Source organism: Musca domestica, unplaced genomic scaffold (genome assembly GCF_030504385.1).
Source record: "Musca domestica strain aabys unplaced genomic scaffold, Musca_domestica.polishedcontigs.V.1.1 14, whole genome shotgun sequence".
NCBI lineage: Eukaryota > Metazoa > Arthropoda > Insecta > Diptera > Muscidae > Musca > Musca domestica.
Window position 1 is genome coordinate 8,956,796 of NW_026712192.1, and position 12,960 is coordinate 8,969,755.

At 38.2% G+C, this 12,960-nt stretch overlaps 3 non-coding genes across 3 annotated transcripts; all 3 read right to left on the bottom strand.

Moving 5' to 3' along the window:
• Nucleotides 1–441: 441 nt before the first annotated feature.
• On the bottom strand, nucleotides 442–523 carry TRNAS-CGA (transfer RNA serine (anticodon CGA)). Its single transcript has one exon. It is a non-coding gene; the product is annotated as a tRNA-Ser (tRNA).
• A 3,418-nt stretch (nucleotides 524–3,941) lies between these two features.
• TRNAS-CGA (transfer RNA serine (anticodon CGA)) lies at nucleotides 3,942–4,023 on the bottom strand. The gene has a single exon. It is a non-coding gene; the product is annotated as a tRNA-Ser (tRNA).
• Nucleotides 4,024–10,060: 6,037 nt separating this feature from the next.
• Nucleotides 10,061–10,142, bottom strand: TRNAS-CGA (transfer RNA serine (anticodon CGA)). Its single transcript has one exon. It is a non-coding gene; the product is annotated as a tRNA-Ser (tRNA).
• Between the last annotated feature and the right edge of the window lie 2,818 nt (nucleotides 10,143–12,960).

Consider the following 12,960-nt stretch of genomic DNA (forward strand, 5'->3'; position numbering starts at 1 on the left):
TCGGACGAGTGGCTTAGAAATCACCGCAGTCTGAAGTTGGTTGCAGTTTTTTTTATCTCACCCTGTATAAATATCGATGAATAATGTTGTATGGAGTTAATGTTTAGGATAGAGCAGAAGCAAACGATTTTGAATTGTCATCGTATAATATGTTACTTGTGAAGTGGATGAGTGCAGTCTTAAGTGCTTTTTGGATGTAGCAGGACTCTGGCCGAGACTTGAGTTTTTTGCCCCTACACCACGGAACGCAGTCCATAGTTTTTCATGGACTTTTTTACTCCTAATGTAACTACAATACCTTCTACACTATATAACTGACCCGATTCAATGAATACGATATACACACATACTTCGGTCTTAAGTGCTTAAATCCCAAACATATTTGGGCTGATATTTCGTTTCAATTTAGGCCATAAAATAATTCGAAATAAAAGAAAGTTCCGCAGCCGGTAGGATTCGAACCTACGCTCCCAGAGGGAATCTGATTTCGAGTCAGACGCCTTAACCACTCGGCCACGACTGCTTACGAAACAACGGCAAAAATTGCATTCTAAAAATAACTACAATGTGTTATTTATAGATTTTTTGCAAATAAGTGCTAATTTTATTCATATCTATTCTTATCGACATTTCGCAGAAAATGACCATATTTAAAAATAAACAGTTCATAGAGTTTTTAATGAGTAAGACATGGAGAAAATACTAATGGACAAACTAAATTAAATTATAAATATTCATAACAATTTTTACGGATTGTCATATATTTTATATTTTGCAGGCATAACAAATAAGTCATAAACTGAGACACAAAGACCCTTTAAATTGGTATCATACATCCTACACCTCTTTATAATACATGTTTTTTGTCAGGTAGTATATTTGGTATCATGCCAAAACTCTGCACTCATAATAACAAAACACGAGAAATGAATTAAAAAATGTGACCAAAATGTAAGCAATGCCAGGAAATATTGATTAAACTATCCAGAAATATTTATTTATACCCTACAACACTTTGGGGATATTATAAGTTTGATTGGGCCAAAAAATATGTACCACCTCGATGAGTCGATCTAGCTATGTAATTCCGTCCGTTTGTCCATGAAATTGAAATTGGAGGTGGGGTCATGGTCAGAATAGACTTCTATTGATTCTGGAGACGATCGCAATATACAGGGGTTGAAGTGGACCAACAACTGAAAAATTTCCGGATTTTGCAATTGATCTACAGGTCGCAATTACAGAGTGAGATAAAAAACTGCAACCAAATTCCGACAGCTGTTAAAATTATTCCAGTAAAAACTCATTACAAGCGTACAAAGCATTTTTCATTGAGAATTTTCCTGAAAAAATGTTATTCGTGATGGAGTTCAAGCGTGATAGTGTGATTTCTTTATATTTTGCTGGAAACCAACAAGTGGCAATCGTTAGAGCGCTCCAGCATTTAAATGTGAAAAAATTTTTTGTGTCTCGTACCATCGCTCGTTACCGTGATACTGGTAGCGTAGCCCGACGTCAAGGAAGTGGACGGCAACAACAGCAGAAATGGTTCGGAAAGTAAAGAAAAATGGCTCGTGAGCTGAACATATCGCAATATTCCATTCGGCAAATATTGAAAATAAACTAGGGGTAAAGCCATTGAAATTCCAAAAAGTGCAAGAACTTACACCGCAACAGAAAGAAACTAGAATGAAAAGAGCTAAAGAGTTGCTTCGCTTGGCCGAAAGTGGTGAACTTCGAAATTTGGTTTTCTCCGATAAGAAAACATTCGTTGTCCAGCAGTTGGTAAACAAACAAAATGATCGTGTTTACTTGCCAAAGAGGTCAGCTGAAAATGTGAACTCAAGCGCCGGCCATGGTCATGGTGTGAGCCGCCATAGCAGCCGAAGGTCGCTCTCTGGTGGTATTAAGCGACCTTGGCATCAGAATAAATGCCGAATGTTATCGCAAAAATATTCGGAAGGGTGAATTAAAGCCGTGGGCACGCAAACATTTTGGCCGCGTATCTTGGACATTCTAACAGGACTCAGGACAATCGTACTCAGCACGCGCCGACAAGAATGGTTACAAAATGCCACCAAAATCTCCGGATACCAATCAGTTGGACTATTGTGTCTGGAGTATTTTGGAAATCAAGGTTAGCACTAAAAAATACCAAAGTGTCGATCACCTCAAGCGAGCGCTTCGACGGGAATGGGCCAAAATACCGCAGAGCAACATTTGGGCAGCGTGTGATGGTTTCATTGGCCGTTTGAAGGCCATAATTTGTGCCAAAAGTAACCAATTCGTACAAATCTAAACTTATTCAAAAAATTGATGCTATTTCCAACATTTTTTGCTTTCATTCAATTAAATAAAAAAAAAATGTAAAAATTATGGCGTTTGACTTTGTTGCAGTTTTTATACCCTGCACCATTCAATGGAGGGTATATTAACTTTGTCATTCCATTTGTAACTCCTTGAAATACTCATATCATACCCAACAAAGTATATATTCTTGATCAGCGTAAAATTCTAACCCGATTTAGCGATGTCCGTCTGTCCGTCCGTCCGCCTGTCTGTCCGTCCGCCTGTTGTAACCACGCTATCTTACGGACGAATTGAGATAAAAGGCTAAAATTTTGCACACATGTTTATTTTGCCAGTAGGCAGGTTAAGTTCGTAAATGGGTCATGTAGGTCCACGTCTTCGTATAGCCCCCTATAACGGTACCTCCCAATATTCGGTATTTTAATGAATTTAGCATCATTATTCACCGGAGTAGTTTCAAATTAGGTTTTAGAGTTCGTAATGGGAACTACAGTCTGTGATACAAAATTGTTTATGCAGGTCCAGGTCTTCGTAAAGGCCCCATATATCAGTACATCCCTATAATACTAACGGAAATTATTTGAGATATCGTATTTGAAGTTCGTAAGGGATGCTTCAGCCTGTGACAGAAAATTTCTTTGCAGGTCCAGGTCTTCGTATAACTCCGATATAACGGTACCTCCGTATATACGTAATTTTGAAGATGCTACATTATACTCGTTTATAATATGGTAATGGCAAACAATGCCTATTTAGCTCCACGTCGTATAGACCCCAATATAACGGCTATATTCGATATTTTTAGGATCTTAACAGAATTTTTAAAGGATTTTATTTTTTGAAAATTTTCAAATTCGTTCGAAATGGTGGAATGTATTCAAAGTGCGGCCCGGCCGAACTTGCAGCTTTTTAAATTGTTTTATCTCACCCTGTATATTGATCAAATTTCCCGGGCCAAAAAGCTAAGGGTAATATCTGGGCAGTGATTTCAAAAGCGAAATTTACCAAAATGGATTTGGACATAGATATAGTTTAAATGTGGCACAATTTCTCAGTGAATCCAAAAGAGTGGGATAATTAGTTCACATTATGCGTCGAATTTTCTGTGCCGAAAGTATTTTTGGCTGATTTTTTCGTATAACTTTTCAACAACTTACCACTTTAAATTTGTCAATTGCTTTACCAAATTAGTTGTCATTTGTCTATTGTCTCCTAATAATTAAAGCAGACTTTTAGGCAATGTGAAAAAAGAGTAATTAATAATACAGTCCACCCTGTTTATAAGTGAATATGCGAAATTGAAAAATATTGCATTTGGAAAAAACATCATTTTTATTAGCTTTTTCAGATGGACCTTGCGTATTTTGATAATTCGGTCGTACATGATAATCCAGTGGGGAAGGTGAGAATTTTTAATGGCATGTTGAATATAGGCTTTATACCAAAATTCTCTCAATATCATTAAATTTTTTGTACAATGCCCAACAAACTATGAAACGATTCACTTAACCACAAAATTTGAATTCATATTTAATTTTCATATTTTATCTAAATTACCTATTATAGCTGCAATCATCACCTCCATAGACACTACAACAAAAATTTGGTTTTCTAATGCATGTAGAAATTGACGCAGCCGGTAGGATTCGAACCTACGCTCCCAGAGGGAATCTGATTTCGAGTCAGACGCCTTAACCACTCGGCCACGACTGCTTGCGCAATTGACCTCTCAGCAACCTTCGGCGAGCTGGCCTAACGGAAATATGAAATTATCATTTGTTCTGTTTCTTCGTATGTTTCACGCTCATATGACTTATCAATAGAAAATCTAAGAAAACGAAAATTCATTTATGAGCTAAATATAGCCCACCAGTTGCTCTCACCCTGCATTTCACTGTTCACACATGGCACAAGCACAGTCATTTGTTTTTGAGTGAGGTAGGTGCAAACGGAGGGGGAACACTTTCATATTTCACTCGCTGGCCAAAACCTCTCTCTCTCACTTTCTCTCTCCCTCCATGGTACAGTACATTCCAGAATGGTGACCAGCGTTTGTTGTTTGTATGGAATGTTGAAATTGTGTGTCGTCGCTGGGCTGCAAATTGTAGAGCGTTGGTGTTTAATGCCTGAGATAGATGTTATGTCAGCTACAATTGATGATGTCTTTGGTACAGGTCATTTTACTGAAACACCGACATTTCTGTCTGGAAATAAACCACATTTGTAATGACACAATTATGCTGCTGTTTTGAGTGTTGGGGAATTGTGAAGAAGGTACAGAAGCGGTAAACAAATAACAGCTTAATGCATTGAAATATTCCTACTGAAGAAACCAGATTTTTATACCCTCCACCAGACATAGTCTAAAGGTTAAAATTAAGTTCAGCATTTCGTTTGTAAATCTTTTTAGACCTAACAAAATGTCTATATTCTCTCCGACTGTACCTCTGTTGTAAACACGATAGAGTCAAAAATTTTGCACAGATCAGACTTTTGTCTGCAGGCAGGAATAGTTCGAAGATGGGCTATATCGGCCTACGATATCGTATAGCCCCAATGAAACGGTACCTTTCGATATTCGATATTTTGATGATTATAACAACATTTTTCACTGGAATTGTGTGAAATTCTACACAAGAAGTTCCTTTTGAGGACTTTACTCTCTGGAAGAAGTATCCTATATCCCTCATATAACGTTACTCTCATATTCGTTATTTTGAGGATTGTTGCCAAAAATTTCAATGGAATTGTCTGAAAATCTACACCACGACTTCCCTTTGAGTAACACCTTGGAAGAGAATAGTCTATATAGATCCACGATATCGTATAGCCTCTATATAACGGTACCTCACGATATTTGGTATTTTCATGATTTTAGTCGTATTTTTAAATGGAATTATCTGAAAATCCACACAAGGAGTTTCTTCTGAGTAAGTATTGTCAATATGAGTCACAATATCGTATATGCCCATATAACGGTACCCTCATACAGGGTTGCCCATATTCGACGGACCCATCTGGCAACGCCATAACTTTTGACAGAGATGTCACATGGCTTAATGACATACCGCGTTTGAAGCGTCAGTCCTAGCAGATTCTTACCATGAACCAATACACGCCACGCGAGCCCTCTGAAATAGTTGAAATTTACAAGAAGTCAATTGTGAAAACTCAACGTGCTTTTAAAACATTAAAAAATGTGAGAAGTGCGCCTTCTAAGAGCACCATTAAGCGTTTATACGAAAAATTTTCGACTGGTAAGGCTCTTTCTAATCCGAAGAGGCCATATAAAAGTCGACCAAGGCGATCGGCCGAGAATATCGCTGCCGTACGAGCCAGTGTTGAGAGGCCCCTAAGAACATCCCAAAAACGCCGTTCTCAGCAGTTGGGCATGGCTCGGTCCACTTTACAACGGATTATTCAATTGACGCAAATAATGTTGCCTGCGGACAAGCCTCGTCGATTGGAATGGGCCCAAGGGCCCAAAGGTCCGTCGAATATGGGCAACCCTGTATTCGTTATTTTGATAATTTCAGCCACATTTTTTAAGGGAATTATCCGAAAATTCACACAAGGAGTTCTTTCCCAGTACTTAACTCCCTGAAAAAGAATTGTATATATAAGTCCACAATGTCGTATATTTTATGATTTTAGTGGCAATATTCGAAGGAATTGTTTAAAATTTCGTATTTAAAGTTCGTAATAGTTACTACAACCTGTGACGGAAAATTTCTATTCCGGTTCACGTCTTCATGTAACCCACATATAACGGCATTTATCCGATATTTTGATATTTGAAGTTCGTAATTGGTACTACAGCCTATGACACAAAATGCAGGTCCACGTCTTTGTATAGCTCCAGCAATCGATGGTCGGAAATACGAAGGGGTCTAGAATCGGAGGTAGTCCAGGTATCAATGAGAAACACAAAACGAACAAGTTAAAAAACAGTAAGTTCGGCCGGGCCGAACTTTTGATACCCTCCACCATTTGGAACGAATTTGGAAATTTTCAAAAAAATAAAATCCGTTAACAATTCTGTTAAAATCTTAAAAGTACCGAATATAGCCGTTATATTGGGGTCTATACGACGTGGACCTACGTAAGCATTACCATATTCAAATTCGAAAATTAAAATAAATGGTGAATAATATAGCTAAAATCATCAAAGTATCGTATATGGGGAGGTACCGTTATATCGGATCTATACGAAGACCTGGACCTGCATAGACAATTTTCGTCACAGACTGTAGTTCACAATACAAACTCTAAATACGTAATTTCAAACTACTCCGGTGAATAATGACGCTAAAATCATCAGAATACTGAATATTGGGAGGTACCATTATATGTGGGCTATATGAAGACGTGGACCTGCTCAGACAATTTTCTGTCTTAGGCTGTAGTTTCCCTTTGGAATTTAAAATACCAAATTCCGCTGAATAATGTTGCTAAAATCATGAAAATACCGAATATCGGGAGGTACAGTTATATGGGGGCTATATGAAAACTGGGACCTACATGACCCATTTATGAACTTAATCTGCTTTCTGCCGAAATAAACATGTGTGCAAAATTTTAGCCTTCTATCTCAATTCGTTCGAAAGATAGCGTGATTACAACAGACAGGCGGACAGACAGACGGACATCGCTAAATCGACTTAGAATTTTACGCTGATCAAGAATATATATTTTGTTGGGTCTGACATGAGTATTTCGAGGAGTTACAAACGGAATGACAAAGTTAATATACCCTCCATAGTATGGTGGAGGGTACAAAAATGCTGCCAAATAAAAGCGACAGCAAAATGCGTGCTTCCGTAAGAAGAAGCCAGTCCCAGATACTTCTTTGAGTAACGCGAAAGCGGTTCCGAGTTGGGGCGTATCCTCCACGTTGAATAGAGGTGGGTTTTCAGCCGGTAACGACCTAAATCCGACGAATGTGTCGACGTCATCAGATGCCCAAAGCATTTTCCCATCCCTGCAAGGAAAACCCGTTATATTGTGACTATTTAAAACCGCGTATAAACAGAGAAGGCGTTACCCATCGTTACGAACTTTAAATACCACATTTTAATAAGAAACTTTAATAATATAATAAAATAATGTTCACTATCTCAAAAATCGATCTACGAATGATAAAAATATAACAATCTACTAAGGCTGGACCAAATCGCACTAGCCGGCCATAATTTCTTCACACATTTCAAGATATCAAACCAACAAGTGGCAATCGTTAGAGCGCTCCAGCATTTAAATGTGAAAAAATTTTTTGTGTCTCGTACCATCGCTCGTTACCGTGATACTGGTAGCGTAGCCCGACGTCAAGGAAGTGGACGGCAACAACAGCAGAAATGGTTCGGAAAGTAAAGAAAAATGGCTCGTGAGCTGAACATATCGCAATATTCCATTCGGCAAATATTGAAAATAAACTAGGGGTAAAGCCATTGAAATTCCAAAAAGTGCAAGAACTTACACCGCAACAGAAAGAAACTAGAATGAAAAGAGCTAAAGAGTTGCTTCGCTTGGCCGAAAGTGGTGAACTTCGAAATTTGGTTTTCTCCGATAAGAAAACATTCGTTGTCCAGCAGTTGGTAAACAAACAAAATGATCGTGTTTACTTGCCAAAGAGGTCAGCTGAAAATGTGAACTCAAGCGCCGGCCATGGTCATGGTGTGAGCCGCCATAGCAGCCGAAGGTCGCTCTCTGGTGGTATTAAGCGACCTTGGCATCAGAATAAATGCCGAATGTTATCGCAAAAATATTCGGAAGGGTGAATTAAAGCCGTGGGCACGCAAACATTTTGGCCGCGTATCTTGGACATTCTAACAGGACTCAGGACAATCGTACTCAGCACGCGCCGACAAGAATGGTTACAAAATGCCACCAAAATCTCCGGATACCAATCAGTTGGACTATTGTGTCTGGAGTATTTTGGAAATCAAGGTTAGCACTAAAAAATACCAAAGTGTCGATCACCTCAAGCGAGCGCTTCGACGGGAATGGGCCAAAATACCGCAGAGCAACATTTGGGCAGCGTGTGATGGTTTCATTGGCCGTTTGAAGGCCATAATTTGTGCCAAAAGTAACCAATTCGTACAAATCTAAACTTATTCAAAAAATTGATGCTATTTCCAACATTTTTTGCTTTCATTCAATTAAATAAAAAAAAAATGTAAAAATTATGGCGTTTGACTTTGTTGCAGTTTTTATACCCTGCACCATTCAATGGAGGGTATATTAACTTTGTCATTCCATTTGTAACTCCTTGAAATACTCATATCATACCCAACAAAGTATATATTCTTGATCAGCGTAAAATTCTAACCCGATTTAGCGATGTCCGTCTGTCCGTCCGTCCGCCTGTCTGTCCGTCCGCCTGTTGTAACCACGCTATCTTACGGACGAATTGAGATAAAAGGCTAAAATTTTGCACACATGTTTATTTTGCCAGTAGGCAGGTTAAGTTCGTAAATGGGTCATGTAGGTCCACGTCTTCGTATAGCCCCCTATAACGGTACCTCCCAATATTCGGTATTTTAATGAATTTAGCATCATTATTCACCGGAGTAGTTTCAAATTAGGTTTTAGAGTTCGTAATGGGAACTACAGTCTGTGATACAAAATTGTTTATGCAGGTCCAGGTCTTCGTAAAGGCCCCATATATCAGTACATCCCTATAATACTAACGGAAATTATTTGAGATATCGTATTTGAAGTTCGTAAGGGATGCTTCAGCCTGTGACAGAAAATTTCTTTGCAGGTCCAGGTCTTCGTATAACTCCGATATAACGGTACCTCCGTATATACGTAATTTTGAAGATGCTACATTATACTCGTTTATAATATGGTAATGGCAAACAATGCCTATTTAGCTCCACGTCGTATAGACCCCAATATAACGGCTATATTCGATATTTTTAGGATCTTAACAGAATTTTTAAAGGATTTTATTTTTTGAAAATTTTCAAATTCGTTCGAAATGGTGGAATGTATTCAAAGTGCGGCCCGGCCGAACTTGCAGCTTTTTAAATTGTTTTATCTCACCCTGTATATTGATCAAATTTCCCGGGCCAAAAAGCTAAGGGTAATATCTGGGCAGTGATTTCAAAAGCGAAATTTACCAAAATGGATTTGGACATAGATATAGTTTAAATGTGGCACAATTTCTCAGTGAATCCAAAAGAGTGGGATAATTAGTTCACATTATGCGTCGAATTTTCTGTGCCGAAAGTATTTTTGGCTGATTTTTTCGTATAACTTTTCAACAACTTACCACTTTAAATTTGTCAATTGCTTTACCAAATTAGTTGTCATTTGTCTATTGTCTCCTAATAATTAAAGCAGACTTTTAGGCAATGTGAAAAAAGAGTAATTAATAATACAGTCCACCCTGTTTATAAGTGAATATGCGAAATTGAAAAATATTGCATTTGGAAAAAACATCATTTTTATTAGCTTTTTCAGATGGACCTTGCGTATTTTGATAATTCGGTCGTACATGATAATCCAGTGGGGAAGGTGAGAATTTTTAATGGCATGTTGAATATAGGCTTTATACCAAAATTCTCTCAATATCATTAAATTTTTTGTACAATGCCCAACAAACTATGAAACGATTCACTTAACCACAAAATTTGAATTCATATTTAATTTTCATATTTTATCTAAATTACCTATTATAGCTGCAATCATCACCTCCATAGACACTACAACAAAAATTTGGTTTTCTAATGCATGTAGAAATTGACGCAGCCGGTAGGATTCGAACCTACGCTCCCAGAGGGAATCTGATTTCGAGTCAGACGCCTTAACCACTCGGCCACGACTGCTTGCGCAATTGACCTCTCAGCAACCTTCGGCGAGCTGGCCTAACGGAAATATGAAATTATCATTTGTTCTGTTTCTTCGTATGTTTCACGCTCATATGACTTATCAATAGAAAATCTAAGAAAACGAAAATTCATTTATGAGCTAAATATAGCCCACCAGTTGCTCTCACCCTGCATTTCACTGTTCACACATGGCACAAGCACAGTCATTTGTTTTTGAGTGAGGTAGGTGCAAACGGAGGGGGAACACTTTCATATTTCACTCGCTGGCCAAAACCTCTCTCTCTCACTTTCTCTCTCCCTCCATGGTACAGTACATTCCAGAATGGTGACCAGCGTTTGTTGTTTGTATGGAATGTTGAAATTGTGTGTCGTCGCTGGGCTGCAAATTGTAGAGCGTTGGTGTTTAATGCCTGAGATAGATGTTATGTCAGCTACAATTGATGATGTCTTTGGTACAGGTCATTTTACTGAAACACCGACATTTCTGTCTGGAAATAAACCACATTTGTAATGACACAATTATGCTGCTGTTTTGAGTGTTGGGGAATTGTGAAGAAGGTACAGAAGCGGTAAACAAATAACAGCTTAATGCATTGAAATATTCCTACTGAAGAAACCAGATTTTTATACCCTCCACCAGACATAGTCTAAAGGTTAAAATTAAGTTCAGCATTTCGTTTGTAAATCTTTTTAGACCTAACAAAATGTCTATATTCTCTCCGACTGTACCTCTGTTGTAAACACGATAGAGTCAAAAATTTTGCACAGATCAGACTTTTGTCTGCAGGCAGGAATAGTTCGAAGATGGGCTATATCGGCCTACGATATCGTATAGCCCCAATGAAACGGTACCTTTCGATATTCGATATTTTGATGATTATAACAACATTTTTCACTGGAATTGTGTGAAATTCTACACAAGAAGTTCCTTTTGAGGACTTTACTCTCTGGAAGAAGTATCCTATATCCCTCATATAACGTTACTCTCATATTCGTTATTTTGAGGATTGTTGCCAAAAATTTCAATGGAATTGTCTGAAAATCTACACCACGACTTCCCTTTGAGTAACACCTTGGAAGAGAATAGTCTATATAGATCCACGATATCGTATAGCCTCTATATAACGGTACCTCACGATATTTGGTATTTTCATGATTTTAGTCGTATTTTTAAATGGAATTATCTGAAAATCCACACAAGGAGTTTCTTCTGAGTAAGTATTGTCAATATGAGTCACAATATCGTATATGCCCATATAACGGTACCCTCATACAGGGTTGCCCATATTCGACGGACCCATCTGGCAACGCCATAACTTTTGACAGAGATGTCACATGGCTTAATGACATACCGCGTTTGAAGCGTCAGTCCTAGCAGATTCTTACCATGAACCAATACACGCCACGCGAGCCCTCTGAAATAGTTGAAATTTACAAGAAGTCAATTGTGAAAACTCAACGTGCTTTTAAAACATTAAAAAATGTGAGAAGTGCGCCTTCTAAGAGCACCATTAAGCGTTTATACGAAAAATTTTCGACTGGTAAGGCTCTTTCTAATCCGAAGAGGCCATATAAAAGTCGACCAAGGCGATCGGCCGAGAATATCGCTGCCGTACGAGCCAGTGTTGAGAGGCCCCTAAGAACATCCCAAAAACGCCGTTCTCAGCAGTTGGGCATGGCTCGGTCCACTTTACAACGGATTATTCAATTGACGCAAATAATGTTGCCTGCGGACAAGCCTCGTCGATTGGAATGGGCCCAAGGGCCCAAAGGTCCGTCGAATATGGGCAACCCTGTATTCGTTATTTTGATAATTTCAGCCACATTTTTTAAGGGAATTATCCGAAAATTCACACAAGGAGTTCTTTCCCAGTACTTAACTCCCTGAAAAAGAATTGTATATATAAGTCCACAATGTCGTATATTTTATGATTTTAGTGGCAATATTCGAAGGAATTGTTTAAAATTTCGTATTTAAAGTTCGTAATAGTTACTACAACCTGTGACGGAAAATTTCTATTCCGGTTCACGTCTTCATGTAACCCACATATAACGGCATTTATCCGATATTTTGATATTTGAAGTTCGTAATTGGTACTACAGCCTATGACACAAAATGCAGGTCCACGTCTTTGTATAGCTCCAGCAATCGATGGTCGGAAATACGAAGGGGTCTAGAATCGGAGGTAGTCCAGGTATCAATGAGAAACACAAAACGAACAAGTTAAAAAACAGTAAGTTCGGCCGGGCCGAACTTTTGATACCCTCCACCATTTGGAACGAATTTGGAAATTTTCAAAAAAATAAAATCCGTTAACAATTCTGTTAAAATCTTAAAAGTACCGAATATAGCCGTTATATTGGGGTCTATACGACGTGGACCTACGTAAGCATTACCATATTCAAATTCGAAAATTAAAATAAATGGTGAATAATATAGCTAAAATCATCAAAGTATCGTATATGGGGAGGTACCGTTATATCGGATCTATACGAAGACCTGGACCTGCATAGACAATTTTCGTCACAGACTGTAGTTCACAATACAAACTCTAAATACGTAATTTCAAACTACTCCGGTGAATAATGACGCTAAAATCATCAGAATACTGAATATTGGGAGGTACCATTATATGTGGGCTATATGAAGACGTGGACCTGCTCAGACAATTTTCTGTCTTAGGCTGTAGTTTCCCTTTGGAATTTAAAATACCAAATTCCGCTGAATAATGTTGCTAAAATCATGAAAATACCGAATATCGGGAGGTACAGTTATATGGGGGCTATATGAAAACTGGGACCTACATGACCCATT